Source organism: Chrysoperla carnea, assembly GCF_905475395.1.
Source record: "Chrysoperla carnea chromosome X unlocalized genomic scaffold, inChrCarn1.1 SUPER_X_unloc_48, whole genome shotgun sequence".
NCBI lineage: Eukaryota > Metazoa > Arthropoda > Insecta > Neuroptera > Chrysopidae > Chrysoperla > Chrysoperla carnea.
Window position 1 is genome coordinate 11,743 of NW_025408176.1, and position 5,742 is coordinate 17,484.

Sequence of the window (5,742 nt, forward strand, 5' to 3'; positions counted from 1 at the left end):
CCGGTACAATTGTGCCTTTTTATATAAAGCATTAAAGATTTTTTAAGCCACGCCTATACAATTTGATTAGTCCATACTCTGATAGCTATCCAATAGGATATGACAACAAAAATTTTGAAATTTCATATAAATATAAATACAACACATTTATTTCGCATTTAAACATTTGACTTTGTAGTATCAAATTGTCGAATATAATTTTTAAAATTGTGTGTTTTTTTGTAAAAACATTATTATTTGAAAATGGCTAGAACCAAGCAAACTGCACGTAAATCAACTGGTGGTAAAGCACCAAGAAAACAATTAGCAACGAAAGCTGCACGTAAAAGTGCACCAGCAACTGGTGGAGTAAAAAAACCACACAGATATCGTCCTGGTACAGTAGCTTTACGAGAAATTCGTCGTTATCAAAAAAGTACTGAATTGTTAATTCGTAAATTACCATTCCAACGTTTAGTACGTGAAATTGCACAAGATTTTAAAACCGATTTACGTTTCCAAAGTTCAGCTGTTATGGCATTACAAGAAGCTAGTGAAGCCTATTTAGTAGGTTTATTTGAAGATACCAATTTATGCGCAATTCATGCAAAGCGTGTTACAATTATGCCTAAGGATATACAATTGGCAAGACGTATTCGTGGAGAACGTGCATAAGCGTTTTAAATGACAATTTAAAAAAAAAAAAACAAATAAGAAATATTTTCGGTCCTATATATAGGACCAACATATATTATTAAATAAGAGTATATTATTTTTATTAAAAAATATATATATATATATATATATATATAAATTATTGAAATAAAATTAAACATTATTAAAATTTTGTTATAATTATAAGCGATTGCTATTTCTAAAAATAAATAAATTTCATAAAATTTATATTATTTTATATTCATTTGAAATATTAAAAAAACTTCTCGCTTTAAAGTAACCATGATATGAGTTATAAATGCAATAAAATTTTATACAAAAAATAATATTTATTTGTTGACGAATAATATAAAAGGTTTACATTTCTAAATAACATATATTTATATATGGTGTGTAAAAAAAAAGAAAAGAAGAAAAATAATTTATATTTTTAATATAAAAAGGCAACCGCACACAGTGTTCCCAAGCGGTCACCCATCCAAGTACTGACTGTGCCCAATGTTGCTTAACTTCGGTGATCGGACGAGAACCGGTGTTTTCAACGTGGTATGGCTGTTGCCAGTAATAAATGAAAATTTTTACAAATATATATTTTTCATAAATATCATTAATATTAAAGTATATTATTAAAATTTTCAATGAAGTAATCAATTTAAATATATACTTATTTATTATACCATATATTTTAAATAAAAATGCAACCGCACACAGTATTCTCAAGTGGCCACCCATCCGTGGTACTGACTGTGGCAAATGTTTCTTAACTATTATTTTATAAAATATTTATAAAAAAAATAATTTACTCTTATCAAATATTAATTTGTGGCCTGTATTAAGGCCTATGTTATTTTCATTTTTTAGCAAAAATAATGAAATATTTCAATATATTATTAAAGTAACAGATCATTTCTTTTTTGGTGCTGCTTTTTTAATTTTTGTAGGAGATGATTTGGCAACAGAAGCTTTCTTAGCTTTTGGTGCTTTCGGTTTACGAGCAGGGCTACTTTTGGCAGCGGATTTTGTACTTTTTGCTGGTTTTGCTTTAACTGGTGCTTTTTTTGATGCCGCTGATGATTTTGCAGTAACTTTTTTAGCAGCAGTTGATGATGATGGAGTCGCTTTTTTTGCTTTAGGCTTTTTGGCTGCCAATGATGTAGTTGTGGCTTTCTTTTCTTTTGGTGCCCGTTTACTTTTAGCACTCTTTGCTGAACCTTTTGCTCCACTTTCTTTTTTGGATACTTTTGATTTAGCTGAAGAATTAGATGAAGCGGAAGCAGCCAATTTGAATGAACCAGATGCACCTTTACCTTTAGTTTGTACCAAGGCTCCCTCAGTTACAGCAGCTTTTAAATATTTTTTAATAAATGGTGAAATTTTATCAGAATCCACTTTATAATTTGCAGCTAAATATTTTTTAATTGCTTGTAATGATGAACCACCACGTTCTTTTAAATTTTTAATTGCGTTAACAACCATTTCTGATGTACGTGGATGTGTTGGTTTTGAATGTTGTTTTGTACGTTTAGCACCAGAAGCTGTTGCTTTTTTTGTTGGTGTTGTAGAAGCAGCAGTAACCGCAGTTGCTGCAACAGCTGTAGAATTTTCTTCGGCCATATTTTTTTACTTTATAAAAATAATGTATTTATTATAAATATTTAAATGATAAAATATAATAATTCTATCAAATAAAAAATAAAGGTTTTCAATTATATCATTATTCACAATAATATAAGTCCCTATGTAAGTCAAAGTACCATGTAGAAAACACATAAAAATTAAATAGTATTTCTAATTTACTGTCGTAGTAAACATGATTTATTTTTTCAATTTCTATAATATATAAAATAATAAATTATAAATTTAATAATAATATTTATTTTATAAATTAAAATATATTTAATTTTTTTATTAACAATTATTAATAAACATAGTTTAATATTAATTATTTCAATCATACAAAACAATAATATTTTTAAGGTAAACTTAAAAAGTATATATTTTTATTTTTTATTTAATATCGATTTATTATAAATTATTAGTATATAAATAATTAAAAAATTTAATATATAAATATATATATTATAGTATAAGATTTCATTTTTAGAAAAACTTTTTTTGTCAATAATGAAAACGTATTATTATGAAATGTGTTAATCGAACATTGACAAAATATATTTCATTAGAAAATACTTTTATTTATGCATTAATATCAATAATTAACTATTAAATTAATTTTTTCATAATTATATAAAGAAATTTTATACTGATATAAGTATTTATATATTATAATATTTATTTTAAATATAAAAAAATTTATGACAAAATATATTATTAGAGTATTTGTTGAGATTAATATAAGATTATTTTAAATAAGAATTAATTTATATAATTATTAAAATATTATTAATTTTATGTTATGTAATTTTAATAAAAATAAATAATAATAATAATAAATATACAAATTTTTTAACAATTTAAATTTTATATGATCTAAATAATTTTGTTAAGTACGATATGAGAAATCATTGTAAGCTTCGTTAAGAAACTTTGTAATATAAAATAATAATAATAATATTAAATATATAAATAAATAAAATAAATTTGATATATATTTTTAGTTCATTCTGTGTATAAATCAAAGGATACCGAATAATTGGTAACGGATGCGATATATTATAGTATCGAGTATTAAAACATAATATATAAATTTATCTTGTTATTCAAATTTTTTGTTACTTAACTTATGTATTTAGAAAATTTATAATATTATTTATATAATTGACATAAAATCTTATAAATTGAAATTTTATTAATATGTATCAAAAGAAGAGAGTAACGTATTGATATAATATCAAAGGATACTGATTATTTAAATAACGAATACGTCATATATTGTTTGTGTAACGAAGTTCACTTGGCCATCTAGTTTAAAATAACATTTTCAATAGAAAGTTTATATGCTTTTTTTTTTTTTTTTCTTTAATTATTAAAAAAATAAATTGAAATTTAATTCAATCAAATTTTATAATAATTTTAAAAAAATTTTTCCTTTTAAAAAATATTTTGTGATGTTGTGATAATATGTATTAATACAAGTGCATCCTGATACTTTTATCTCTAGTAAAGGTATGAGTATCATGAACAGTTTTGTTATCTAATGATATTATTTTGATAATATTTTGTGTATATTCTTATAATATTTTGTCTAAATATCATCATAATACAATATTATTTTGATAATATTTTATGAATATTCTTATAATATGTTACCTAAATGTCATCATAATATGATGAATTATTTCCATAATAACATATAAAAAAAGAAAAAAAAAAAAAGAATCATTAATTTATAATTATTTAAATTGATTCTTTAAAAAAATATTATAATATATTATTTATAAAAATAATTTTTACTCTTATTTTAAATAAATTTGTGGCCTTTTATTAAAAGGCCTATGATCGATGTATTATTATTATAAAAATTAATGCAATGTTTTTAATTTATGCTTTCTTTTCAGTTTTCTTTGGTAATAACACTGCTTGAATGTTTGGTAATACACCACCTTGAGCAATTGTTACACCAGATAATAATTTATTTAATTCTTCATCATTACGAATTGCCAATTGTAAATGACGTGGAATGATACGTGTTTTTTTGTTATCACGGGCAGCATTACCAGCTAACTCGAGAACTTCTGCAGCCAAATATTCCATAACAGCAGCCAAATATACTGGGGCACCAGCACCTACTCGTTCAGCATAATTTCCTTTTCGTAATAATCTGTGAATTCTTCCAACAGGAAATTGTAATCCTGCTCGGCTTGATCTTGACTTTGCCTTTCCCTTTACTTTACCACCTTTACCTCGTCCAGACATAGCGAATAAATTTATTTAATTAATATTTTTTTTTGTAAATATAATCACACAGATGTGTACGTTACGGGGATTGTAACATAAATGTTTAAAATGTTATTTGGGTATTTTAATTTATAATATTTATAAAATATAAAACTTTAAAAATAAACCAATCACCTTATAGTATTATTTTTAGCCAATCAGAGAGTAGTATTCATTTTTATTGTTATATCCATCTTCGCGTATATAATACGCTAGTTGTATACACGACACGCTCATACATATACTGACTGGTGTTCTGTAACTATCTGTGTATATTAATTGTTTGTAACAATGCCACCAAAAACAAGTGGAAAAGCAGCAAAAAAAGCTGGCAAAGCTCAAAAAAATATATCAAAGAGTGATAAGAAAAAGAAGAGGAAGCGCAAGGAATCATATGCAATTTACATTTACAAAGTATTAAAACAAGTGCATCCTGATACTGGTATCTCTAGTAAAGCTATGAGTATCATGAACAGTTTTGTTAATGATATTTTTGAACGTATTGCTGCTGAAGCATCACGTTTAGCACATTATAATAAACGTTCAACAATCACAAGTCGGGAAATTCAAACCGCAGTTCGATTATTATTACCTGGTGAATTGGCAAAGCACGCTGTTAGTGAAGGTACTAAAGCTGTTACAAAATATACAAGTTCAAAATAAATAAATCGAAAATATTATTTAATTGATAACATAAAAATACATCAACATATAAAAACGGCTCTCTTTTTAAGAGAGCCATCAAATTTTTTAAATAAGAGTAAATTATTTTTATATATACAAAAAAATAAAATAAACAATTATTAATATCATATTTAATATAAAATTTTATATATTAATAGCTTGAATATATCTATTATTAGTATATCAATATTATTAATTTTAAATATAATAAAGGATATCGCGGAATATATATCGTAAATCAGTGTAATGCAAATGCATTACATTACCTTTATTATTTTCATTTTACATTTACTACTTGTTTATGTACGCTTATAATTATTAGAAAAATATTTTTAATAATTTTAAAAAATAAATGAAATAATAAAAATTTAATAATAAATTATTTATTGAAAGTATAAAAAATGGTATAGCAAAATCTTTATTTTCTTTGATTAAGGCGAAATGTTTTATTAGTTATAAATTCGATAATCTCCTATCGATACTTGTTACTCTTAACTTGTATATATA

The 5,742-nt window shown here is 23.9% G+C and overlaps 1 non-coding gene across 1 annotated transcript; it reads right to left on the reverse strand.

The window, feature by feature from the left end:
* Nucleotides 1-1,095: 1,095 nt before the first annotated feature.
* Nucleotides 1,096-1,214, reverse strand: LOC123304395. Its single transcript, XR_006536420.1, has one exon. It is a non-coding gene; the product is annotated as a 5S ribosomal RNA (ribosomal RNA).
* Between the last annotated feature and the right edge of the window lie 4,528 nt (nt 1,215-5,742).